Raw genomic sequence first — 26,730 nt, 5'->3', positions numbered from 1 at the left:
ATAAATTAGTGATAAAGCTCAGACTAAATCCAGGACAGCTAATATCCTTGTTTGATTCACTTCCTCCACTCCATTTACTCAAAGAGAAAAATATATCAATGCAATGATTGAGAAACTCAATAACATTAATTATTTAATAAAAATAGTTTTTGAGCACTCACTTTATGTAGGTGCCACGCTAGGTTCTGGCAATGTGAAAACAATGAGTCACAGTCATGGTCCTCAAAGACAGACATGTTGAAGAAGAGCCTGTCTTCTTCTGCTCATGCCTATGAGCACAGACAACCTCCACGCCACATGAGAAGCCCATACCAGCCCATGATTACTGGTACAATGTGCTTCTGGGGGAAAAAAGTAAATCCAAATTCTAAGAGAGGAATCCAGGGTAGTTACTCAAAAGAGGTTAACATCTGAGCTGTGTCTTGAAAAATGAAGAGCCTTTCACCAGAGGGTGGAATTCTAGACAACAGAAACAACATAGATCAATCATCAAATGCTCATGTAAAAGCCACCGTGGGCCAGGACATATGCTGCATATACTAGAATACAAGAGTGAGCAAGACAATAAGGTCTCTGCCTGTGTGCATCTTTATCCCACGGGGAATTCTAAGGGTTAACTACAGGTGATTTGTCTTTTAAAAGTACAATAAAAATCTTTGTTAAGGAGATTTAATTTGGGCATAGAGAGGATAAAAGAGAAGCAGGGCTACTTCCTGAGGAAGTGACACTGAAGTTAAAGCCTGGAGGCTGATAGGAGAATTAACTACCCTAAGTGGATTATGGAGTAGGAAGGGCATTAAGAGACTATACCACAGTCTAGTGGCCCTGAGGCAGTAGTCAGCTGCGCACAAAGATGAGCAGGGTCTGGACATAAACAATAGGGACAGGAGTGACCTAAGATGGCTTTCGAGAGGGGTGGTGGAGGAGGGGGTTGGTTAAGGAATATACCCATGAGCAACAGTCAATGAAGCCATTGAAGGATTTAAAAAGAGAGAAAGGAAATGATCGAATTTGTAATCTTTTTTTTTTTGCGGTACGTGGGCTTCTCACTGTTGTGGCCTTTCCTGTTGCGGAGCACAGTCTCCGGACGCGCAGGCTCAGCGGCCATGGCTCATGGGTCCAGCCGCTCCGCAGCATGTGGGATCTTCCCAGACCGGGGCACGAACCCATGTCCCCTGCACTGGCAGGTGGACTCTCAACCACTGGGCCACCAGGGAAGCCCTGAATTTGTAATCTTAAAAATCACTCTGGGGCTTCCCTGGTGGCGCAGTGGTTGAGAATCTGCCTGCTAATGCAGGTGACACGGGTTCGAGCCCTGGTCTGGGAGGATCCCACATGCCGCGGAGCAACTAGGCCCATGAGCCACAACTACTGAGCCTGCGCATCTGGAGCCTGTGCTCCGCAACGAGAGAGGCCATAACAGTGAGAGGCCCGCGCACCGCGATTAAGAGTGGCCCCCACTTGCCACAACTAGAGAAAGCCCTCGCACAGAAACGAAGACACAACACAGCAAAAATAAATAAATTAATTAATAAACTCCTACCCCCAACATCTTCTTAAAAAAAAAAAATCACTCTGACTCCATGGATAAAGCCACAAGGTTGTGAAAGACACGGCACACTCTGGAATTGAAGCTAATTTTATAAGGCTAGAGTTCAGGGCCTGAGGTGGAGCATCTTAGGAAATGCAGGCTGGAGTCAGACGCTGGAGGAAGTTCCTTCTGTCTCAGGGTAGGACTTGTGCATTTTATCCATCAGGAAATAGGGACATCTTGAAGATTTACATACAGGAGAATAAAACATGCAGACCATAAGAATCATGCCAAAAAGACTCATGTGTATTCAGGATATTGCAGTTACTAGTATAGATAATGGATTGACAGGTTATATAAATATTTTATATAAGTTGGAAAAAAAAACAACAACTGTGTACTTCAGTTAACCAGAACAGCCTAGTTTCTGCCTTCCAGTTAATTGAAATTTGTTGAGGACCTCAAATGTAAAAAGAAACAAACTCGGACATGGCAGAGAAGGGCAACAAAGACCTTCCTATATAATGCCTGGGGGGATGGACTTTCTGGTAAACCTTGTGTGAGCTCCCAAGGATATGCCTGGGCACATACTAGAATAGTGCTTGCCTATGTGATGCAACCGAATGCTGCCTGTACTTGTTGCAATTTCACTTTGTGCCTCTGGGTGGTAATTAGAGATTGTTTGATCTTAGTCAATAAAATACTATTCAATTTCCCCTGAAGACATCAGAGATGTATTTAGTATAGTAAAAATATTTTCCCATGCCACTATTTGAATTTCAGGCATACATTTCTACTCATTTAATTTCCACCTACTTACACAGGCTCTTTAACATACAGACTAAGGGCAAATTAAAAATATAAGAACATTACTCATGTTTCTGGAGGTCAAGATGGATGGATGTTCAGTAAATTACACCTACTCTCATGGAAGTTGTAGTTGATGAAGGCCATGAAGGTTAACTTCTTGATCAACCTACACTGGCTGTATCCAGGGACACAGTCTATGTTCTAAAGCTTGTATTAAACAGATAATGCAAGAAACACCTACATTCAGAATTTGTGAGGTACCTTTGAAAATTCAATGAAATCTTAATATAATAATTCTCTCCATAGTTTGTTTTATATATATCATGGTGCAAATTCTGACCCTCGATTCATTATAACCCTTCAGAGTTTCTCTGTAAAACTGGAAGCTGTCCTTTTTCATACCTCCTGTGTTATCACAAAGAGGTGCCATTCTATTTAACAATTTATGAGATTGCTAGTTGTAAATGCACTTGTAGCAGTGGTAGACATGGGAGAGCAACAAAAATCTCAGGTTTGTTCAATGATTAAATAATTAAAGCTCATCAATACATTCACAAGGAATAGGAAAGAAAATCACACCCTGAACTCAGTGCCATTGCCACCTAGGAAATGTGCATCAGTTTGTATCCTTGTTAATTTGGTGAAATATACAGCTCTAAATTTGGATTGTTTTCTGAAAATAAACAGAACATATTCTGTTTACTTCACTATACTGTATTATATGACATGAAGTAGCAGGTTAAATAAATATGATTTTTAAATGTAAATGATACTATTATTATATGTCCAGTAAAAAATGTCTTTAAAACAAGTGAAAGAACTCATGTTTTGTGTCAAATGCCTTCAAATTACCAGAATCTCTCAAGATTATGATGATTCTAGTAAGTTTGGTAAGGGATATAATTGACATAATTTGTAGTAAAGGTTGAAATAATATTCTGAAAATGCATTAGCAATAGTGTTAAGATTTGAATTCATTCATCAGTATAAAAAGCATTAAAATGCTTTGTTTGTTTTGCTTTGTTTTTGAGAAATACAGACTAGCACCAAATCAAGAGAAGGACGGCAGCCCCACTTTCAAAAGGCATATATCCTTGAGAAAATTAGATATGTATAGAAAGTTAAATAATAGAATGGTTGAATAGTTATAGATCATATAACACCATAGAAAAATGGATATCATGATGCAAATATGTGATTAAAATAGGAATCCAATTAGCATTAAATATATTAAGTGCTATGAGGTCATACTACTGAGTGAAGTCTTGGCGTTGCCAAGAAAACTTCACAGGGAAGTTTGAAATTAACGAGCATTAAAGCACTGGTAGGAAATGGGCATGTGGAGAAGCTAAGGAAAGGCTCTTAGGAAGGGAGAGGTGGAAAAAATGGGGGCGAGTGTGGTGTAACAGACACCCAGGGCAAAGGGGAGAGGGGAATCCAGTATTAATATCAGGTAGTGACAAATTAGTCTGGATACAATCATCTAGATTCAGATACTTATGAAGAGGAATAGTGGGAAGTAAGATGGAATGTTAAATTGAGGAAAGCATGGGACTCCTTCAGTCAACCTCTTATTGAAAATTTCCACTGAATGATAGTCTTTCACTTTTGACCTTTGGTGGTGTATGGACTTCTGGTAGATTGTGCTAGATGCCTTTAATTCCCTGTTCAGTCCATCTTCTCATATACAGAATCAAAATGTAGAGCTTTGTACAAACTGGCTTTTTCTAAAGAAGTCTGCAGGTAACTATGAAATCAATTTCTGGAATGCACGTCTCAGTTTGTCTTTTATCTTAACTGTCTACTGGGCATTTATACATTGAAATCCTGCTACTCCTTCCTCTAATCAGGTCAAAAATGAAATTCTTCTCCATTCTGGATGCCCATTTTCCCTGTACTTGTCAGAGGTGCTGCAAGGCAGTTTCATCATCACAGCTGCCTGGGCTCTTCTCCCATATATAAAATGACACTATAATTGATTATCTAAGTGAAAGGAGTGCTATCAATAACTACATGGACACAACAGATATAAACTAGTTGTTCCTGGGAAACCAGGGTTAACGGTCACCCTATTTAATATTTCTGTCATTAAATTCTGACAATTCTTTAATTCTCTTAATTTTTCATTGCTTCTGCCCCCATCCATATACTGAGTTCGATAGCACCCTCCTCACTTTCTTGCTAATCTCTCCCTTGTGATAAATATACCCAGAACTCCATTTCTGGCACCAACATCTTGCTCAAGAACCTACAGTGAATCTGCAGTGTTTCTCTCCCAAAGAATAAACTACTCTTTTTAGCTCTTTATGACCAGTTTGATCTGCATCTATCTACCTCCTGTTATGTCCTAAGCACAGCCATGGAGTCCCCAGAAGTATCCGAAAAGGATACTTTTTCTTTTTTTATGCTTCTGCAAATGCTACTCGGACAGCCCTAGAATGTTCACATCTACTCACCATGCCTTTCTATGTTTTTCTTCTAATCAAGTTGCTGTATAATCTTTAAGAAAGGAATCAATCCTGCTTCCTTTCTTAGAGCCTTCTCTGATACTGAACTCTCCTCCAAACTGCTTAATAACCTTGCATCTAAATCCTTGATCAACCAATAAGCTTTTGCAATAGCACTCCCTTTTGCTACTACGATCATAGGTTTGTGTTCCTAAACAAATTTCTTTAGCTCAATTGTTAATTCCTTGATGATACAGAATAGGGTGTCATATGTCATTCACATAAAGTGTGTTTTCAAATATATGATAAGAAATGTGTCTTTCCCATCAAAATCACTTCTAGTTCCCCTCCTGCCTGCTCTCCCTTTGGCCACTTCTAGAAAGCAAAGCAAGATAAAAAAGCAAAGCACCTGTTTATTATTTCATATTTATCTACCCGATAAAATCTGAAGTACTGGCATACTCTCCTTACTAAATAAAAAAAATTCCAACACATGGCAGTATTAGTGTTCCATGTCTTCAGTGTCTATGCCCAATTCAGCCAAATCATTCTCAGAAAGACAAATCGTTTGCTTTCCTATGCATAATAGATTCATATATAAAAATTTGCTGATTATTCCTGGTGAAATTCAAATCTGGCATTGTTCCCCGTGCTTTTATATTATTCTACCTTTCAATTTGAGTGCCTTATGTAAACCTAGAGCTAGCAGCAGAGTCTCTGCTGGATCCTCCCTTTGGCTTGCTGGCCTAGCTGTTTACCCCCAGCCTCTGTTGCCCAGTCACAGTGGTTCTTGAATCAGTGTCTGTGATACACGGAACTGAGGGTGGCTCAGAAACTCTAAACTTCAGGGAAGCAGGAGCCACCTTTCCAGGTTACTATGAGGCCAACACCAACATGGCTCCTTCCCAAAGTTTGAAAGTAGGGGGATAGGGAAAAGCACCTTGCCTTGCTCTTTCTCTCAACTTCTAGAACATGCCTTACTCTTTGAGTCCTATTCAGGAAGAGAGCAAAACTTGATATCCCCTTGAAGGATGTTTTATCCTATCTAAAACTGTCATACGACATTTGGTCCCCACAAAAATGTCCTTAAAATCTGGTCCTGTCCAAAACATCCGTAAGACATGTGGTTCATGCCAAAGGGTCCTTGAAGTTTGGTCCTATCCAAACAGTCCATGAGCATATTTGGTCTGTGCCAAATGATTTTGGACAGGACCAAATATCAAAGACCTTTTGGTATGGGCCAAATGTCTTACGGACACTTTAGACAAGACCAAATATCTGTTAACCTTGATATCCTACTTCTGATTTCCATTTTCTTTTTCCCAGTCCCTGGACACGAAAAAGGGGTAAGCTTTTTTTCTCTAGCTACCCTTCTTCTTCCCAATTTTAACAGTGGACTGGGCACTCTAAGAACTGGAGTCCCCAGGTTTTGGCCCTTGGCATATTGAAAGAGAGCACATCCTCCTTACACATAAAGCCAGCCTCTCATCAGTATTATCTTACAAAGAGGCTAAGTCTCAGTCTTCTCCTGCTGTAAACCAGATTTTGCAGAGCAAATTAAGACCCACCACTTTAATATTTGAAAATTAAATATCTGGATTTATTATGCATGAATTAGATAGAATACTTCTTTTTCCTAAATGACAGAAAAAATTCTTCCCAAATGTACTTCTGTGTGAAGGCACTGGTTTTCATAATTAAATCCTAATAGTGTGTAGCTATAAAGTTATGTCATATGTGTGGTTATAAAAATGCAAAGTTTAAGCTTCAATGGTCGATGCAGTTACCCTACATATCTTAAAAGAAGTTAAAAATACCAGCTTCCTATATATCATTATTTTGAGCAATAATTGTTGTTACTATTACTATCTATTGTACCCTAAAATTTTTTGCTCAGAACAATGATGTTAATAATATACTGCTGGAAAGCAATCTACAGATTTGCAATCCCTATCAAACTACCACTGGCATTATTCACAGAACTAGAACAAAAAATTTCACAATATGTATGGAAACACAAAAGACCCTGACTAGCCAAAGCAATCTTGAGAACGAAAAACGGAGCTGGAGGAATCAGGCTCCCTAACTTCAGCTATACTACAAAGCTACAGTAATCAAGACAGTATGGTACTGGCACAAAAACAGAAAGATAGATCAATGGAACAGGATAGAAAGCCCAGAGATAAACCCACGCACATATGGTCACCTTATCTTTGATAAAGGAGGCAGGAACGTACAGTGGAGAAAGGACAGCCTCTTCAATAAGTGGTGCTGGGAAAACTGGACAGGTACATGTAAAAGTATAAGATTAGATCACTCCCTAACACCATACACAAAAATAAGCTCAAAATGGATTAAAGACCTAAATGTAAGGCCAGAAACTATCAAACTCTTAGAGGAAAACATAGGCAGAACACTCTATGACATAAATCACAGCAAGATCCTTTTTGACCCACCTCCTAGAGAAATGGAAATAAAAATAAACAAATGGGACCTAATGAAACTTCAAAGCTTTTGCACAGCAAAGGAAACCATAAACAAAACCAAAAGACAACCCTCAGAATGGGAGAAAATACTTGCAAATGAAGCAACTGACAAAGGATTAATCTCCAAAATTTACAAGCAGCTCAATAACAGAAAAACAAACAACCCAATCCAAAAATGGGCAGAAGACCTAAATAGACATTTCTCCAAAGAAGATATACAGACTGCCAACAAACACATGAAAGAATGCTCAACATCACTAATCATTAGAGAAATGCAAATCAAAAGTACAATGAGATATCATCTCACACCAGTCAGAATGGCCATCATCAAAAAATCTAGAAACAATAAATGCTGGAGAGGGTGTGGAGAAAAGGGACCACTCTTGCACTGCTGGTGGGAATGTGAATTGGTACAGCCACTATGGAGAACAGTATGGAGGTTCCTTAAAAATAGAACTACCATATGACTTAGCAATCCCACTACTGGGCATATACCCTGAGAAAACCATAATTCAAAAAGGGTCATGTACCAAAATGTTCATTGCAGCTCTATTTACAATAGCCAGGGGATGGAAACAACCTAAGTGTCCAACATCAGATGAATGGATAAAGAAGATGTGGCACATATATACAATTGAATATTACTCAGCCATAAAAAGAAACGAAGTTGAGCTATTTGTAATGATGTGGATGGACCTAGAGTCTGTCATACAGAGTGAAGTAAGTCAGAAAGAGAAAGACAAATACCGTATGCTAACACGTATATATGGAATATAAGAAAAAAAGAGTCATGAAGAACCTAGGGGTAAGATGGGAATAAAGACACAGACCTACTAGAGAATGGACTTGAGGACATGTGAAGGGGGAAGGGTAAGCTGTGACAAAGCAAGAGAGTGGCATGGACATATACACCACCAAACGTAAAATAGATAGCTAGTGCGAAGCAGCCTCATAGCACAGGGAGATAGCTCGGTGCTTTGTGACCACCTAGAGGGGTGGGATAGTGAGGGTGGGAGGGAGGGAGACACAAGAGGGAAGAGATATGGGAACATATGTATATGTATAACTGATTCACTTTGTTATAAAGCAGAAACTAACACACCATTGTAAAGCAATTATACTCCAATAAAGATGTAAAAAAAAATAGTAAGATACTGCTGGAATTTTAAGAAATGAAAGCAGCCTGCTAATTCTTTCATTATTCTCTCTTTTCCTTTTAATTCAATGCTCATTCATTCAGCATTTATTAAAAACCTACTATGAATCAAACCCTTCATGGGGTGAAGCAATAGAGACGAAAGGTAATAAACATAGGTTCTCTACTAGAGGAGCTCACGTATTTATTGTTTTTGCTATACTCCTCCTTACTTTCATTTAATTTCATAATATAATATCTTCCCAAATATATAGCAAGTATTTCCCTGAATGAGTACAAATGAATAGCAGATTCTAATAGAAGTCATTACCCCAAAACAGCAATGCTCCACTATTCATTCATAAGTTCAGTTGTTCATTCAAATTTTCATATGTTCATTCATTCATTCAGAAAACGTTATTAAAGCAGTTACTGTGATTTAACTGCTGTAGTTGGCCTCCGGGCATAAGCCATATATCTTGGCCTTCAAAGTGATGCCAGTCTACTGACTTAGTGTACATGATAGTGCCATAATAAAGGATTATGAATATGACACGGGGTGGGTGTTGGGGGTGAGATTGGAACCCTTCACAGAGGAATGGATAACGTGAATTGATGTTGAAGGAAGAGAAGGTCATAAAATATTTAAGTGGGGAAGGGCAGTCTTGTTCAAGTGAATTGTATACACAGAGGCATGGAGGCTGAGAAAACATAATTTTTTTAAGCTTGGAATGTTGAGTATGTCAAAGAGCCTACTGCAGTTTTGTTGGGCATAAAAATGTGCCCAGTGAAAACACGACGTTCCCTAGCCTTCCTTGCAAATAAGGGTGAAGAACAGCAGTGCAGCCCAGGCCTGGTCAGTGAGTTAAAAGTGTTCCTTGTCAAACGAGGCTCCAGGCAAACTCCTTAAAAGCAGAGCAGGCTCAGCTGGGATGGGCCTTTTGCCCTTTTCCCTTCCTGTTCTCCCTGCTTGGAATGTAAACATGATGCCCAGAGGAAGGACAACGCCACATCACCACAAGGTAACAAGCAAGTGCTGAGGATGGTTGAGCAGAAAGATGCAAGGAGCCTGCAGCCCCGAGATAGGAGAGAACAGCTCTGTGGACCCTGCACAGTCTATCACAGACTTCTCTCCCACCATCAGAGGGGAAATGCCGTAAGTAGTTTTAGTTAAGCCATCGGTTTTCAGATTTGTGTTACTTGGGCAAACTGACGGTGTGAACCTGAGCAGACTAGACGAGGCCAACCATAAGAAGCCCTGCACAGTTATAGACTTTGAACTGTGTCTGGTAGAGGTTCTTTTTTTTTAATTTAAGAAAAGATCAGTTTATTAAAAGACCATAACCTCTTAAAATCACAAGTGTAAAACCATCAGGGACCCAGGCGGCTCATGGGGACCATGTGGAGATGCCAAAACATAGTACTTTTTCCTCTTTCTGCTTCTGAATGTCAACCAATACGTTATTTACCTGAACTCTTTATGTTGTTTTTTTTGTAGAGGTTCTTAAACTCCAGTATGTTTGAGAACCACTGGAAGTGTCTGCTAAACATGGACTTTTCTGAGCCACACCCTCACAAATTCTGATTCTGATTCTAGCAGTCTGGGTGGCACACAGGAATTTCAACTTTAGCTTCTGATGCTGGTCTTAAGACCACATTTAAACAAACAAACCAAACCCCACAAATGACAAAAAAATAAAAATTTTCTCAAATGTGTGGAAGTGGAGCAGTTGATGCATTTGATGCACTGGGTAGCCTTTCTGTTTCTCTTTCTCTTCCTTCCCATTTTCCTACCACTCATGGGGACACAAAACTGCTGCCCACAGTTTACAAATCCGTATCTGTGACATCCATGTTCAGGCATAAGACTGATGAAGAAAGTATTTTATGTTTCATTTTGCAATCCTTAAATAGCACTTATCAAACTACTGTTCTAAGAACTTTAACAAGTACTAACTCATTTAATTTTTATAAAACTCTACATGGTAGGAACTACTATTACCCCAACTCATAGGTGTGAAAACTTAGCGACAGAGATGGTAAACAGCTAGGTCACAAAGTTATTAAGTGACTATGCTGCATCTCTAATCCTTGGCTATCATAGACTTATTATTTGCAGTTCCAACTACTTATCAGTGATCACAAAATTTTCATGATTTATTCAACTATAATGAGAATAAAGACATTACTACCCCTTTCTCACTCTCCGGCCATCTTGGTGGCTGCTCTTGGTTGGGGGCATCCCGCACCTAAGGCAGGAAGATGGTGGCCACAAAGAAGATGGAGAAGTCACTGGAGTCGATCAACTCTAGGCTCCAACTGGTTACAAAAAGTGGAAAGTACGTGCTGGGGTACAAGCAGACTCTGAAAATGATCGGACACGGCAAAGCGAAACTGGTCATCCTTGCCAACAACTGCCCAGCCTTGAGGAAATCTGAAATAGAGTATTATGCCATGTTGGCCAAAACTGGTGTCCGTCACTACAGTGGCAATAATATTGAATTGGGCACAGTGTGTTGAAAATACTACAGAGTATGCACACTGGCTATCATTGATCCAGGTGATTCTGATATTATTAGAGGCATGCGAGAACAGACTGGTGAAAAGTAAATCGTGCACAATTTTTCTCTAATAAAATTGGCCAGAGCTTGTTTTAAAAATTAAAAAAAAAAGGCATTACTACCATATGGCTCTTCTGAGACATAAACATCTGGAGAAACAAAGATCTTGTAATGAAAGCATCTAGCATATATTTATATCTCATGGGCTGTGATGTTGGTTTTGATAAGCAAGTTACCTTGCTAGCCTAGCTAATCCCCAAACATCTGTTTCTTAGTTTCTTAATTTCTGGGTTTTATGAATTTGATAATACTCAAAATTTACTTTGGAGCTGTAACCAAAGTAAATACTATGGGTCTACAGTAGCATTTCCCCAAATATTTTTTCTCTTAAACATTTGTTCCACAAGATGCTAGATTTTAAACAGCCTTCCTGTTTAAATAAATTTGAAAAATATTAGGCTATACAAAGTCTTTACTACAGGATTTATCAGAACCTTAATATGAAAAAGGCCATGGTAAATCTGCAGAAGAGAAGTATATATAGCGTTTCCCCAAACTTTGACCACAGAGGCCTTTTTCTCCTGGGTTTTTAGTGGTAGTGTTGTTCCACAGAACACAATTCTGGAAATAATTTCTTACTGTGCATTCAAATTTAAGATTTTTATTTTGTTCAACTTGAAGTAACCTATTTTGACAGAACTATTCATAAAAGATTTTTGCAAGCTGTGGGTATGTGTAGTCATGTAGATCACAGAGTAGAGGAAGAATAAAAAGAGAGAATGAAAACCTGTTAAATATAACTTTCCTTACCATCACAAGAAAAGTACTGTTTAATTTCTAAATATTCATATTAGTTTCTAAATTCCTTATAATCTGTTTTAGCATTTTGCTCTAAAATTTTTCTATTCCTGCCTTTGAAGTGTTCTGTTGTTTTCCCTTTGAGCTCTTCAAGATCTAGTGTTCTGTGTATTTCCCTACTTCTTTTTCTTTCTCTAATCATAAAACTATAACTATAAAACATAAACGAGAGATTCATCACCTTCATCCAGCCAGGAGACATCTTTTTTCATCATCTGAAGTAAGTGGGAGAAGCAATCTTTATGTATGCAGGATAAAAATCAAACCATATTTTTCTTAATGAGCTAATAAATAAGGTGAGAAATGCTTCTTATTGAGAAACCGTATGGTAAATAGTAAATAAATACGGCTGAACTTCTATGCTAAGGAAAATGCTCTCATTAATGTTGGTGCTTTACCATTTCAGTTTCGTCAAACAGGAAACATGATTTTAATAATTTGATTCTGTAAACTCAAAACTCTGAAAGGATTGCTGGAGTTAAGAAGAGGTGCAATAAAGCATTCATTATGAATATTTTTCAATTAAATATTTCAGCTGTTTGAAAAAAGAACTTATCATTTACAGGTAGTAAAGGACTGATTAAGTCAACCAATTTAGTCTGGCTCATCTGTGGACTTACTATCAAATCATTTACTTTTCACACAGTCTGATTAAAAATAGTTCTCAACTGAATTCAGATTTTCTCTTCTCTTTGGGGAATATGTTTTTCAGGGAATGAATATTTTGGAGTATTATTCTCATGTTCCTTACTCTTCCCTGTGTATGAGTGTGTGTGAGTGTGTGTGTGTGTGTTTTCTTTCTTCTGTTTTTATTGTTAAAAGGTCACTTTTTTAATATGTGAGATTTGTGTTCATTATTTTATTTTTTAAGAAAGGAGATAGCTATATATTATTAACATTAATTACTACTGTTTTTCATTCATTTCCAAATATGTTATCCAAAGAGGATACAAAGATGAATTAAAAGCACTCCAATTTACCCAAAGAAATATTCTATCCTTTGTATAGATAAGCAGTAACAGAATTACAAATCCTATCCATTAAATTATAAGGTGTCCTCTAATAAAGAAGAGCGCTTACTTCTCCAGTCTCCTTGAACACAAATTCCCAATCCTCTGTTTACTGTAATGGAATACAGATTAAATGAAATCTGGATATTGGCATATTCTTCATGTCTTCTGTCCTAAGCCCCATATCTTTCTATAGATATCACCAAACTCTGGTTTCCTAACAAAAAATGGTCATCTCATACAAATAATTATCAATCTACCGAAGTTTTTCAGTGTCCTGTTGGAAATATATCCAAGACCAGCTGGGTGAGTCAGAGCATAATGCTAAAAGACCAACGTCTTATAATCCCAATCAATCACAGAACAACATATGAGATATATACTATGTACTTGTCATGACATAATCAGTAATTGGTGCTCCAGGCTAATTTTGCATTGAGATTAATTAGTTACCTTTTTGCTTGAACTTAGCTTAGATTTCTAACCAGAGCCAATTGCCTCATAAATGCATACCCAAGAAAAATACGTGGCAAATCATTGTTTTTATCTAGATTGTTTAAAGTTTGGATTCAGAATTTGTACTTTAGTCTTAAATCTATATAGCTAATTATTATTACATCAACAGTTGTTGATGTCTAGGGCTGTGCCTTTCAATATAATGGACACTAGCTATATGTAGCTACTGGGCACTCGAAATGTGTCTAAGTACAAAGTAAAATGTGCTGCAAATGCAAAATATATACTAGATTTAGAAGACAATACAAAAAAAAAGAATGTAAAACATCTTACAATCAAATAAAAGGATGTAAAACTTTTTATTTGACTAAGTATTAACATAATAATGTTTTGGATATATTGGGTCATATATAAAATATACTATTAAGATTAATGATTGTCATCTGGTTTTGGGTTTTTTGTTTGCTTTTACTGTTTCTACTGTTTTAAGTACTTATGTGGCTTGTATCGTGGCTCACATTATATTTCTCTAATACATTTAACTTCCAAATGTAGAGCTGTATATTTCACCAGCAGTGTTCTAGAGCAGTGCTTTGTTTATAACATATTTGAAATAGTACTATTAGTTAATATTTTTAAGAGGCTGAAAGTATTGTATGATGAGTAATTTTAAAGAGACAATAAAAACTGAGAATTTTAATTTACATTTGGTTAAAAGACTTTAATTTTTAATAAATTCACCAATTAACTTTGGATAAATGTACACTAAGAAAACATTATTTTTTAACCACAATCTCTATTTGTTTACAAAATAAATAAGAATTTTTCCCCTAATTAAAATATATAAGTACCAAGGCACACTTCTTCTATCCTTGTATACATACCCAAATCTCTCAGATTACTGGAGTATCTGTTGACATAAAGAAATCTTCAAAGAGAAACATCCACCAATATCAAAACTACTTTGAGGGACTTCCCTGGTGGTGCAGTGGTTAAGAATCCGCCTGCCAATGCAGGGGACATGGGTTCAAGCCCTGGTCCAGGAAGATCCCACATGCCACAGAGCAACTAAGCCCATGAGCCACAACTACTGAGCCTGCGCTATAGAGCCCGCAAGCCACAACTACTGAAGCCCACATACCTAGAAGCTGCTGCTCTGCAGCAAGAGGAGCCACCGCAATGAGAAGCCCGCGCACCACAATGGCAACTAGAGAAAGCCCGTGTGCAGCAACGAAGACACAACGTAGTAAAAAATAAATAAATTTATTTAAAAAAAAAAAACTACTTTGAAAGAAATCAAATAAAGAATTGTATGTACACTAACCAAACCACAAGGGAGGCTTTCAGTTGTTACATGATATAATTACTACAGTTTTTTTAATACTAAAAATATATTATACTCAGAAACAAATAATTTTTAAAAGTAGTGAATTGAGACACTTGATGCAAAGTTCAATTAATATAACAGTTTCAAAAACCCAGACACACATAGTGATGAACATGTCTACTTACAGAAATGGAAAAATGATAATAAAATGCAGGATATAGAGCAGTATTATAATATGATGCCATTTACGAATGTGTTCAGTAAAACAGAAGCAACCTAAAGTTGTATAAGTATAGAAATGGTTAACAATGGCTATCTCTGGGTAGTAGAACTACAGTTTAAGCAATTTTTGTTTTGTTTTGGGTATTCTTTTTTGTTGTTATTTATCTGTATTTTCAAGTTTTTTAGTAGTATATATATAATAAATGCATGATTAAAAAAAATAATATGAACTGTAATAAGCCTTATAAGAGGAAAAGAACTAAGAGATTGTGGGGGGAGCCATGCAGGTGGGCAATGAGAGGAGAGCCAGGCATTGGTGAAAGGAGACTAAGAGAATGTTGTCATGGCAGCTAGTGTCTCCCCTGACATTTGGAGCCAGGTAGCCCTGTGTTCAAATATAAACTCTAAACAATGATCATGGACAAGGTTCTTAACATCTCCATGGCTGGCTGATAATAAAACTACCTTGAAGGCATGTTGTGAAAATTACATGACATGGTTATGAAAAACAAGTAGTATCGCTCCTCATAGAGTTGATGGCAAACCAGTGATGAGTAGGCTAATATAACCTCTAGTGTGATGGGTACTTTACTCTTCATCAAGGCCAGTGCCTTCCTGCACTCAGTCTAAAGTTCCTGCCACCACTACATAGCCTGGGGAAAGGAGCAATGGGAAAATCAAGAGAACACACCCTTCTCCCCCAGAGGCCACCCAAATCCAAAACTCCAGCAGAGTGTCTGAAAATAATCCCTACTTTTAACTCTCTGTTTACATGAACCATTTCTGCCATTTATTTTAGGAAACAACTCATCTAACTAGTGAATAAATGTTAGTTTTATGTGTGCTACTTTTACGGTGGGTCAGAAATGAACTGACAGAATCGACGGGCACATTGACATCTTCGGTCCAAAGGAGAGAGGGCAGCTTGCTGGGCAGAGAACAAAAACTGAAGGTGTTCAAAATATCTTGGATGTTTCTGAAAGAGGATTATTTAGGAGAAGGTAGGCCATATGCCCCTTGAGTTCTTCTCAAATGTAAATATTTATGATTCTATGATTTTTACTTTGGTACATGATTAAAATTTTTAGACTTTATAAGCATAGTTTTTTTTATTCATTAATTATACATACACGTAAAATATTTTATTCATGTTACTGCTTTTTGGTGCTTTTCTCTTCCATGGTGTGGTGTGCCTTTGCAAGCTTCCTTTTATATGCTTTCACAGCTGGTCAACTGCCATCTGACTTACAGTCTTTTCACTAGATTAATATCTTTAGTCTGATTATAGCCAAATTTTGCAAATCTAAAAGGCATTTTTCCTCTTTAAAATATCTTTTCATGTCCTCCTGATGTGGACCTAAATTCTTGATTCTGAACAAGCAATCTCATTTCCCTTATTTCCAAGTGCTCAAGGGACTGAGCCAGTAATACTGATAACTAATAAATTATTGATGAACAAATTATGGTCAGATGCTCACCTATGGTGTTGTTGACTTTTAAGTACAGATGCAAAGATGATTTATCTTTAATTTAAAAGGTTGTTCATATTTATAAACTAGGTTATGACATTTTCTTCCTTAGATGTGAATATGTAAGTAACAGAAATTAATGTAGTTACTTTGATACACTTGTTCACCTTTGACATTTGGAGCCTTAAACTTTATTTTTGAAGCGTAAAAGCTACCTCTTTAGAGCTAGGGAAGAAAGGAGAGTTTAATAGTCAAATGCCAAAACATTATGTAAAAATCAAATTAGAGATAGAAGGATTTCCTTGCCTTTCAACAGCTAATAGAGCCTCACCCTGAAGAAACCTTGGCAGATTTGTATGCCATGTCTACTATTAAGAAGAAATAACGCTCACAGAAAGACACACGTGATGAAAAGGCAGACGGCTATGTACCAGATGAAGGAACAAGATAAAACCACAGAAAAACAACTACATGAAGTGGAGATAGGCAACCTTCCAGAAAAAGAATTCAGAATAATGATAGTGAAGATGATTCAGGACCTCGGAAAAAGAATGGAGGCAAAGATCGAGAAGATGCAAGAAATGTTTAACAAAGACCTAGAAGAATTAAAGAACAAACAAACAGAGATGAACAATACAATAACTGAAATGAAAACTACACTAGAAGGAATCAATAGCAGAAAAACTGAGGCAGAAGAATGGATAAGTAACCTGGAAGACAGAATGGTGGGATTCACTGCTGTGGAACAGACTAAAGAAAAAAGAATGAAAAGAAATGAAGACAGCCTAAGAGACCACTGGAACAACATTAAATGCAACAACATTTGCATTATAGGGACTCCAGAAGGAGAAGAGAGAGAGAAAGGACCAGAGAAAATATTTGAAGAGATTATAGTCGAAAACTTCCCTAACATGGGAAAGGAAATAGCCACCCAAGTCCAGGAAGCGCAGAGTCCCATACAGGATAAACCCAAGGAGAAACACGCCAAGACACATAGTAATCCAATTGGCAAAAATTAAAGACAAAGAAAAATTATTGAAAGCAGCAAGGGAAAAACGACAAATACCATACAAGGGAACTCCCATAAGGTTACAAGCTGATTTCTCAGCAGAAACTCTACAAGCCAGAAGGGAGTGGCATGATATACTTAAAGTGATAAAAGGGAAGAACCTACAACCAAGATTACTCTAAACAGCAAGGATCTCATTCAGATTTGATGGAGAAATCAAAAGCTTTACAGACAAGCAAAAGCTAACAGAATTCAGCACCACCAAACCAGCTCTACAACAAATGCTAAAAGAACTTCTTTAAGTGGGAAACATGAGAGAAGAAAAGGACCTACAAAAACAAACCCCAAACAATTAAGAAAATGGTCATAGGAACATACATACCGATAATTACCTTAAACATGAATGGACTAAATGCTCCAACCAAAAGACACAGACTTGCTGAAGGGATACAAAAACAAGACCCATCTATATGCTTTCTATAAGAGACCCACTGCAGACCTAGAGACACATACAGACTGAAAGTGAGGGGTTGGAAAAAGATATTCCATGCAAATGGAAATCAAAAGAAAGCTGGAGTAGCAATACTCATATAAAATAAAATAGACTTTAAAATAAAGAATGTTACAACAGACAAGGAAGGACACTACATAATGATCAAGGGATCAATCTAAGGAGAAGATATAGCAATTATAAATACATATGCACCCAACATAGGAACACCTCAATACATAACACAACTGCTAACAGCTATACAAGAGGAAATTGACAATAACACAATAATAGTGAGGGACTTTAACACCTCACCTACACCAATGGACAGATCATTGAAAATAAATAAGGAAACAGAAGCTTTAAATGACACAACAGACCAGATAGATTTAATTGATATTAATAGGACATTCCATCCCAAAACAGCCGATTACACTTTCTTCTCAAGTGTACACGGAACATTCTCCAGAACAGATCACATCTTGGGTCACAAATCAAGCCTCAATAAATATAAGAAAATTGAAATCATATCAAGCATCTTTTCTGGCCACAACACTATGAGATTAGAAATCAATTACAGGGAAAAATCCATAAAAAACGCAAACACATGGAGGCTAAACAATATGTTATTAAATAACCAAGAGATCACTGAAGAAATCAAAGACAAAATCAAAAAATACCTGGAGACAAATGACAATGAAAACATGACGATCTAAAACCTATGGGATGCAGCAAAAACAGTTCTAAGAGGGAAGTGTATAGCTATATAAGCCTACCTCAAGGAACAAGAAAAATCTCAAATAAACAATCTAACCTTACACCTCAAGGAACTAGAGAAAGAAGAACAAACAAAACCCAAAGTTAGTAGAAGGAAAGAAATCATAAAGATCAGAGCAGAAATCAATGAAATAGACACAAAGAAAACAATAGCAAAGATGAATAAAACGAAAAGCTGGTTCTTTGAGAAGATAAAATTGATAAACCATTAGCCAGACTCATCAAGAAAAAGAGGGAGAGGACCCAAATCAATAAAATTGGAAATGAAAAAGGAGACGTTACAACAGACACTGCAGAAATACAAAGCATCCTAAGAGACTACTACAAGCAACTCTATGCCCATAAAGTGGACAACCTGGAAGAAATGGACAAATTCTTAGAAAGGTATAAACTTCCAAGACGGAACCAGAAAGAAACATAAGATATGAACAGACAAATCACAAGTAATGAAATTGAAACTGTGATTAAAAATCTTCCAACAAACAAAAGTCCAGGAACAGATGGCTTCACAGGTGAATTCTATCAAACATTTAGAGAAGAGCTAACACCCATCCATCTCACATGCTTCCAAAAAACTGCAGAGGAAGGAACACTCCCAAACTCATTCTATGAGGCCACCATCACCCTCATACCAAAACCAGGCAAAGATATTACAAAAAAAAGAAAATTACAGACCAATATCACTGATGAATATAGATGCAAAAATCCTCAATAAAATACTAGCAAGCAGAACCCAACAATGCATTAAAAGGATAATACACCATGATCAAGTGGGATTTATCCCAGGGATGCAATGATTCTTCAATATATGCAAATCAATCAATGTGATACACCATGTCAACAAATTGAAGAATAAAAACCATATGATCATCTCAATAGATGCAGAAAAAGCTTTTGAAAAAATTCAACAACCATTTATGTAAAAACTCTCCAGAAAGTGGGCATAGAGGGAACCTACCTCAACATAATAAAGGCCATATACGACAAACCCACACCAAACATCATTCTCAATGGTGAAAAACTGAAAGCATTTCCTCTAAGATCAGGAATAAGACAAGGATGTCCACTCTCACCACCATTATTCAACATAGTTTTGGAAGTCCTAGCCACGGCAATCAGAGAAGAAAAAGAAATAAAAGGAATACAAATTGGAAAAAAAGAAGTAAAACTGTCACTGTTTGCAGATGACATGATACTATACAAAGAGAATCCTAAACATGCCACCAGAAAACTCCTAGAGCTAATCAGTGAATTTGGTAAAGTTGCAGGATACAAAATTAATGCACAGAAATCTCCTGCATTCCTACACACTATTGATGAAAAATCTGAAAGAGAAATTAAGGAAACACTCCCATTTACCACTGCAACAAAAAGAATAAAATACCTAGGAATAAACCTACCTAGGGAGACAAAAGACCTCTATGCAGAAAACTATAATACACTGATGTAAGAAATTAAAGATGATACCAACAGATGGAGATATATATATATTATATGGAAGGATCAATATTGTGAAAATGACTATACTACCCAAAGCAATCTACATATTCAATGCAATCCCTATCAAATTACCAATGGCATTTTTTATGGAACTAGAACAAATCATCGTAAAATTTGTATGGAGACAAAAAAGACCCTGAATAGCCAAAGCAGTCTTGAGGGGAAAAAAACGGACCTGGAGGAATCAGACTTCCTGACTTCAGACTATACTACACAGCTACAGTAATCAAGAAAATATGGTACTGGCACAAAAGCAGAAACATAGATCAATGGAACAAGATAGAAAGCCCAGAGATAAACCAACGCACCTATGGTCAACTAATCTATGACAAAGGACACAAGGATATACAATGGAGAAAAGACACTCTTCAATAAGTGGTGCTGGGAAAACTGGACAGCTACGTGTAAAAGAATGAAATTAGAACACTCCCTAACACCATACACAAAAATAAACTCAAAATGGATTCGAGACCTAAATGTAAGACCGGACACTATACAACTCTTAAAGTAAAACATAGGAAGAACACTCATTGACATAAATCACAGCAACATCTTTTTTGATCCACCTCCTACAGTAATGGAAATAAAAACAAAAATAAACAAATGGGACCTAACTTCAAAGCTTTTGCACAGCAAAGGAAACCATAAACAAGGCGAAAAGACAACCCTCAAAATGGGAGAAAATATTTACAAAGGAATCAACGGACAAAGGATTAATCTCCAAAATATATAAACAGCTCATGCAGCTCAAAATTAAAAAAGCAAACAACCCAGTCAAAAAATGGGCAGAAGACCTAAATAGACATTTCTCCAAAGAATACATACAGATGGCCAAGAAGCACATGAAAAGCTGCTCAACATCACTAATTATTAGAGAAATGCAAATCAAAACTACAATGAGGTTATCACCTCACACCAGTTAGAAGGGCCATCATCAGAAAATCTACAAACAGCAAATGCTGGAGAGGGTGTGGAGAAAAGGGAACCCTCTTGCACTGTTGGTGGGAATGTAAATTGATACACTATGGAGAAGAGTATGGAGGTTCCTTAAAAAACTAAAAATAGAATTACCATATGATCCAACAATCCCACTACTGGGCATATACCCAGAGAAAACCATAATTCAAAAAGACACATGCACCCCAATGTTCATTGCAGCACTACTTCAATAGCCAGGTCATGGAAGCCACCTAAATGCCCATCGACAGACGAATGGATAAAGAAGATGTGGTTCATATATACAATGGAATATTACTCAGTCTTACTCAGTGTCTGATACTTTTCTGGAAACTGGTGTTTTGTCTCCCTAGGTGGGTTTATTCCTAGGTTTTTATTCTTTTTGTTGCAATGGTAAATGGGAGTGTTTCCTTAATTTCTCTTTCAGATTTTTCATCAATAGTGTGTAGGAATGCAAGAGATTTCTGTGCATTAATTTTGTATCCTGCAACTTTACCAAATTCATTGATTAGCTCTAGGAGTTTTCTGGTGGCATTTTTAGGCTTCTCTATGTATATCATATCATCTGCAAAGAGTGACAGTTTTACTTCTTCTTTTCCAATTATATTCCTTTTATTTCTTTTTCTTCTCCGATTGCCGTGGCTAGGACTTCCAAAACTATGTTGTATAATAGTGGTGAGAGTGGGCATCCTTGTCTCATTCCTGATCTTAGAGGAAATGCTTTCAGTTTTTCACCATTGAGAATGATGTTTGCTGTGGGTTTTTCATAGCTATAAGCTTCCTTCTTAGAACTGCTTTTGCTGCATCCCATAGGTTTTGGATCATCGTGTTTTCATTGTCATTTGTCTCCAGGTATTTTTTGATTTCCTCTTTGATTTCTTCAGTGATCTCTTTGTTACTTAGTAACTTACTGTTTAGCTTCCATGTATCTGTGTTTTTTACGGTTTTTTTCCCTGTAATTCATTTCTAATCTCATAGTGTTGTGGCCAGAAAAGATGCTTGATATGATTTCAATTTTCTTAAATTTACTGAGGCTTGATTTGTGACCCAAGATGTGATCTATCCTGGAGAATGTTCTCTGCGCACTGGAGAAGAAAGTGTAATCTGCTGTTTTTGGATGCAATGTCCTATAAATATCAATTAAATCTATCTGGTCTGTTGTGTCATTTAAAGCTTCTGTTTCCTTATTTATTTTCATTTTGAATGATCTGTCCATTGGTGTAGGTGAGGTGTTAAAGTCCCACACTATTATTGTGTTATTGTCAATTTCCTCTTGTATAGCTGTTAGCAGTTGTGTTATGTATTGAGGTGTTCCTATGTTGGGTGCATATGTATTTATAATTGTTATATCTTCTTCTTGGATTGATCCCTTGATCATTATGTAGTGTCCTTCCTTGTCTGTTGTAACATTCTTTATTTTAAAGTCTATTTTATCTGATATGAGTATTGCTACTCCAGCTTTCTTTTGATTTCCATTTGCATGGAATATCTTTTTCCAACCCCTCACTTTTAGTCTGTATGTGTCTCTAGGTCTGCAGTGGGTCTCTTGTAGACAGCATATAGATGGGTCTTGTTTTTGTATCCATTCAGTAAGCCTGTGTCTTTTGGTTGGAGCGTTTAATCCATTCACATGTAAGGTAATTATTGATATGCATGTTCCTATGACCGTTTTCTTAATTGTTTGGGGTTTGTTTTTGTAGGTCCTTTTCTTCTCTTGTGCTTTCCAGTTAGAGAAGCTCCTTTAGCATTTGTTGTAGAGCTGGTTTGGTGGTGCTGAATTCTGTTAGCTTTTGCTTGTCTGTAAAGCTTTTGATTTCTCCATCAAATCTGAATGAGATCCTTGCCGGGTAGAGTAATTTTGGTTGTACGTTCTTCCCTTTCATCACTTTAAGTATATCATGTCACTCCCTTCTGGCCTGTAGAGTTTCTGCTGAGAAATCAGCTTGTAACCTTATGGGAATTTCCTTGTATGGTATTTGTCATTTTTCCTTTGCTGCGTTCAATAATGTTTCTTTGTCTTTAATTTTTGTCAATTGGATTACTATGTGTCTCAGCGTGTTTCTCCTTGGGTTTATCCTGTATGGGACTCTGAGCTTCCTGGACTTGGGTGGCTATTTCCTTTCCCATGTTAGGGAAGTTTTCGACTATAATCTCTTCAGATATTAATCTCTGGTCCTTTCTCTCTTTCTTCTCCTTCTGGGACCCCTATAATGTGAATGTTGTGTTTAATGTTGTCCCAGAAGTCTCTTAGGCTGTCTTCATTTCTTTTCATTCTTTTTTCTTTAGTCTGTTCCACAGCAGTGAATCCCACCATTCTGTCTTCCAGGTTACTTATCCATTCTTCTCTCTCAGTTTTTCTGCTATTGATTCCTTCTAGTGTAGTTTTCATTTCAGTTATTGTATTGTTCATCTCTGTTTGTTTGTTCTTTAATTCTTCTAGGTCTTTGTTAAACATTTCTTGCATCTTCTCGATCTTTGCCTCCATTCTTTTTCCGAGGTCCTGGATCATCTTCACTATCATTTTTCTGAATTCTTTTTCTGGAAGGTTGCCTATCTCCACTTCATGTAGTTGTTTTTCTGTGGTTTTATCTTGTTCATTCATCTGGTCCATAGCCCTCTGCCTTTTCGTCTTGTCTATCTTTCTGTGAATGTGGTTTTTGTTTCACAGGCTGCAGGACTGTAGTTCTTCTTGCTTCTGCTCTAATTACAGAGCTCTAAATGTTTATAGGCTCACTAGGAGAGTTGAAGATACACATAGTAATATTTAAGTTTTAGAAACACTTCAGGGAAATTCTCAGTCATTATTTTTTCAAATATTTATTCCCTTCTGTTTATACATTTTTCTTCTTCTGTGATTCCTGCTATTCATGTATTGATTTATTTTATCTCTTGAGTTTTCTATTTTCCATTTCAGTCATTTCTTAATGATAATTTCTTCCATTAGTTCTTGCACCTTGCATATACCTTCATTTTCAATTATGTATTTTTGATATACATTCTACATATGGAATTCTTCTATCGTATTTTTCAAAACCATAATTTTCCCCAGTCCTTTTTTTTTTTTGCGGTACTCGGGCTTCTCACTGTTGTGGCCTCTCCCACTGCGGAGCACAGGCTCCAGACGCGCAGGCTCAGCGGCCATAGCTCACGGGCCCAGCTGCTCCGCGGTATGTGGGATCCTCCCAGACCGGGGCACGAACCCATGTCCCCTGCATCGGCAGGTGGACTCTCAACCACTGTGCCACCAGGGAAGCCCTTCCCCAGTCCTTTTAATCAATGTTTGTTTCCTACGTCATATTACCAATATCTGCCCATACTCCTTTGAGGATATTAAGCTTACTTTAAACCCTGTTCTCTCTGATATATTCATTGTTTTTCTTCTGGCATAAGCTCTTTAGTTTGCTGCTTTTGTTTTCTGTTGCATGCCTCAGATTCTCCTTATTCTTTCCTGTGTGCTTATATTTCACTAGGCATAGGAACTTAACAATAGCAAGTGCGGTATGTAGTCTATCAGATGTTTGCCAGTGTTTTTATATTTGTGTAATCTCCTCCTTTTGAGTGTGAGCTGGACCTAGCAATGCTAATCTAATGAGAATATGGCATGGGATGTCATTTTAAAGAACAGATTAGAAAAGACTCTGGGTTCTATCCTCTCCTGCTCCCTCACTTTCTTACTCTAATGAAAGTCATGTGTCCAGGGGTGAGCTGTCCTATGGAGAGGCCATATAGCAAGAAGTGAGGAAGGCTTCTGGTCACCAGTCCATGGGAAACTAAATCCTCCCAAGAAACACATAAGGAACTTAGTTGGAAAGCAGATATTTCCCCAGCTGAGCCTTCAGATAAGACAACAGCCTTTGCTGACAACTTGATTGCAGCCTCATGAGAAGCCTTGAGGCAGAGGCACCCAGCTAAGCCATACTCAGATTGCTGACCCACAGAAATTTTGAGATGATGAAAGTTTATTGTTTTAAGCCACTAAGTGTTGGGATAATTTGTTATACAGCAATAAATAACTAACAGAGCAGGTAAAGAATATCTTATGAGAAGGTAAAAACCTAGACCCTACTTCCTATTTGCTTGAGGAGGCACATGCCTCAGGAGAGACAGCCTCTGGCGTTAAAATGTGGCCTCAACTTTCCACCGTGCCATCCTTCTACCAAATTGCCTTTCTCTTTAGGGAGCCAGTCAGCATTTCTGCCAGAATGCTTTTTTTCCCCACCCCTCTTCTTTAGATGCAGTCATCTAGCCCTTGGAGTATGGGAGGAAAAGGGGGGAGCAGGAAACACTCAAGCACTTGTTATTCATCTCTACCTCTGCCTCTTGTGCTTTCCCTACTCACATGGCAGTAGGGCAGGCACTGACCCACCCAAGGAAATGTGGGCAGAGACATTTAATTTTGTTCTTACATTGGAATGAATTTGGCCTGTGTATAGCACCTAAGTAATTTTTCTTTAGTACCTCAGAGACATTGTTTGCTAGCAACCTACCTCACAGCCAAGAAGTCAGATATCGTTTTAGTTCTTCCTTCAGAATTATGGGGATATGTTTGTTATATTTTTTATTGTTTGTTTTCTTGTATCTTCTCTAATCTCTCCTTTAGAAATTCTAACAGGAGAGAAACTGGCTTTTCTAGATCTATTCTTCATGCCTCTTAAACCATATAGATGGTATTATGTCAGAATTGTTACTTATGTGAAAAGGTCATAAGAAATTGCTATAATCTGTAAAGAAATACTTAGGCAGTAACTAATAAAATTTAAAATAAGTTTACAATTAGATCAAGAAATCACTTAAAAGAATTTCACCCAAAAGAATTAGTATATAAGAATATATGTATAGGGCTTCCCTGGTGGCGCAGTGGTTGAGAGTCCGCCTGCCGATGCAGGGGACACGGGTTCGTGCCCCGGTCCGGGAAGATCCCACATGCCGCAGAGCGGCTAGGCCCGTGAGCCATGGCTGCTGAGCCTGCGCGTCTGGAGCCTGTGCTCCGCAACGGGAGAGGCCACACCAGTGAGAGGCCCATGTACCGCAAAAAAAAAAAAAAAAAAAAAAAGAATATATGTACAAATATTGAAGATTTTTTTGTAATAGCAAAACATATGTTTGCCAATACAAAATGGTTGAAAAATATTGTGGCATATATATTCTATAGAATAGTATGCAGCTATTTATAAAATGAATTAGATTTAAATATTAACTAAAATATTTTTTCTTTAATACCTGTTAGTGTATTCAGTGGTAATGTTATTACTTTTAATTGTATTTAAGGGAAAACATTAAAAAAATGGAAAGAAGGAAGGCAAGACAAAAGGAAGCATGTGGAAATGAAAGATTAACTCACAAGTCATATCAAGCTTTGAATATCTGATGCTCTTGTATCTTGGAGGGGCTTAGCATTTGTAAACTTTCAGGCTGTTTTCACAGAACTACACAGCTGGGAAAAATAAACCCCTCTTAGATATCTATTAGCAATCCTACTTCTATAATCTCCCTCAACAAACCTATTCAGTAGTAGTAATTTCCCTAAACTAGCTACCCCTATTTTTCTAACAGCCAAGTCCAGGAATAAGTGCAAAAACTGTAATATTTAGGTTTTTGAGAAGTGATAAGTTTAAAATAATATTTAAATTTAATTACATTCCCAAGTAGCTTCTTTTCAGTGCCATTTTCTATGACAACTTGCTA

At 37.3% G+C, this 26,730-nt stretch overlaps 1 long non-coding RNA gene and 1 pseudogene across 1 annotated transcript in view; both read left to right on the top strand.

Annotated features, from left to right (window-relative positions):
- The window catches only part of LOC149748050 (uncharacterized), a 153,119-nt gene that overhangs the window by 117,435 nt on the left and 8,954 nt on the right, over positions 1-26,730 (top strand). The window lies entirely within an intron of this gene.
- Positions 1-26,730, top strand: part of LOC149748051 (large ribosomal subunit protein eL30 pseudogene) — a 63,357-nt pseudogene extending 36,627 nt beyond the window's left edge.

The sequence above is a fragment of the Delphinapterus leucas genome, chromosome 11, assembly GCF_059928025.1.
Source record: "Delphinapterus leucas isolate spDelLeu-1000000601 "Yukka" chromosome 11, BTC_Dleu_Yukka2, whole genome shotgun sequence".
NCBI classification, from domain to species: domain Eukaryota; kingdom Metazoa; phylum Chordata; class Mammalia; order Artiodactyla; family Monodontidae; genus Delphinapterus; species Delphinapterus leucas.
The sequence above is the reverse complement of the archived record's forward strand: the minus strand, read 5'-3'. Positions and strand labels throughout refer to the sequence as shown.